The sequence below is a fragment of the Seriola lalandi genome, unplaced genomic scaffold (genome assembly GCF_002814215.2).
Source record: "Seriola lalandi dorsalis isolate HSWRI2012SDOR001 ecotype SW California unplaced genomic scaffold, Sedor1 jcf7180002053974, whole genome shotgun sequence".
NCBI lineage: Eukaryota > Metazoa > Chordata > Actinopteri > Carangiformes > Carangidae > Seriola > Seriola lalandi.
The window spans coordinates 1-1,840 of record NW_019524527.1 but is presented as its reverse complement, the minus strand read 5'-3'; the positions used below and the strand labels follow the sequence as shown (position 1 = coordinate 1,840).

The 1,840-nt window shown below is 45.9% G+C and overlaps 1 long non-coding RNA gene across 1 annotated transcript; it reads right to left on the bottom strand.

Moving 5' to 3' along the window:
- Positions 1 to 256: 256 nt before the first annotated feature.
- LOC111652403 (uncharacterized) lies at positions 257 to 1,378 on the bottom strand. Its single transcript, XR_002760592.2, has 3 exons — positions 1,276 to 1,378; positions 512 to 595; positions 257 to 377 (listed from the first exon to the last, which is right to left on the bottom strand). It is a non-coding gene; the product is annotated as an uncharacterized LOC111652403 (long non-coding RNA).
- Positions 1,379 to 1,840: the final 462 nt, after the last annotated feature.

Sequence of the window (1,840 nt, the reverse complement as noted above, 5' to 3'; positions counted from 1 at the left end):
CTGTCTGTCTGTCTGTCTGTCTGTCTGTCTGTCTGTCTGTCTGTCTGTCTGCAGAAGTCTGTGTGTCTGTCTGCAGAGGTCTGTCTGTCGGTCTGCAGAGGTCTGTCTGTCTGTCTGCAGAGGTCTTTCTGTCTGTCTGCAGAGGTCTGTCTGTCTGTCTGCAGAGGTCTTTCTGTCTGTCTGCAGAGGTCTGTCTGTCTGTAACTGTCCTGCACTCGGTGAACAAAGTGACTCTGTTTGTGTAACTTACGTTATAAGTGAGGTTGAAGGTGGGTGAGTTGTTGTCTGGCTGGTCCCAGGATGAAGAGGAGGAAGAGGAGGAAGAGGAGGAAGAGGAAGAGTCTGCTTTGATTTCAAAACGAGGAGGGTTAGGGTCTCTGTCAGGAGAGCAGAGGAGGAAAAAGAATTTAACATGTGGATATACAGTTTAAACTGATAATCTATTTGTAGAACAGTTTGACCAGAAGGATCGGTGAAATGAAACTGATGTAATGACATCAGAGTCAGTCACCTGGTGAACAGGAGGTCGGTTTGGTATTTCAGAGGCAGGAGGATGTCACTGAGGTTGTCATCTGGAAATCCGTCTTCACCCTCACTGGTTAACACACAAACACACACAGGTGAGAATACTCTACGGACTTAACGCTACAAGACAGCTTTCCCCGAGTCCATCAGTCCTTCAGAGGTTCTGTAGCACGACAGGAAGTGTGACACCTTCCTCAGGCCCCAACTCTGACCTAAACCCAACCCCTACCTGAATGTTCACATACCTCTGACCCTGTCTCAACCCTCGAACAGACCAGATTTAAAGGTAAGGTAAATTTAAGGCAGACCTCATTTTCAAAATTTTCTTGGTTTGAAAAAAAATAAAAATTACACCAAAATTATGAGCAGTGAGTTAACGTTAGCATTAAAAATTCTATTCTGACAGAATTTTTGAATTGTCATAATTAAATTTTAGGACATCCAGCATTTAGTAATTTAATATCAGTGAGGCAGGGAGGTAGATTAGCTAAACTGTGTTGGACCTAAGTGGAACATACTGTAGAACATCATGGTTCTGTAAGACCTGACTAAGAAGCAGCATCTTCATTGAAAATGATAGTGGTCCCAGAATGGACCCTGGGGGAACACCACATTTACGCTACACTACATCTGACCACTAGTGGCACCGTGGAGCGACATTTTTACAAACAAGTTCATGAGATCTCGAGGACACACAAGAGAGAAACACAAACTCTGTTTACTAGAAAACAAGCGTGGCATCAACCTCACCTGGTGGTGTCCATGAAGACCCGGATGTGATCCAGGAAGACGGAGCGGCTGAACTCAAACTCCACATGGAAAGACACCTGGAGGGGAGAGACACAGCTCTGAGGTCAGTGACAGGACAGAAGAAAAACTTCTGTTCAAGCTGCTGCTTTACAGCTGAGCCTCATCAATTTGAACGTTTTTTGGTCTCTGATGGTCTCTGATGGTCTCTGAGGGTCTCTGTTAGTCTCTGATGTCTCTGATGGTCTCTGTTAGTCTCTGATGGTCTCTGATGGTCTCTGTTAGTCTCTGATGGTCTCTGATGGTCTCTGATGGTCTCTGATGGTCTCTGTTAGTCTCTGATGGTCTCTGATGGTCTCTGTTGGTCTCTGATGGTCTCTGATGGTCTCTGTTAGTCTCTGTTAGTCTCTGATGGTCTCTGTTGGTCTCTGATGGTCTCTGATGGTCTCTGTTAGTCTCTGAAGCTGAACCTGGTCTCTCCCTCCGGCTGCGTCTCACCTGTTCCAGCAGCCGGAGCCTTGTTAACAGGAAACCCACAATAATCTGCGCCACAGTCTGGACCAATAAA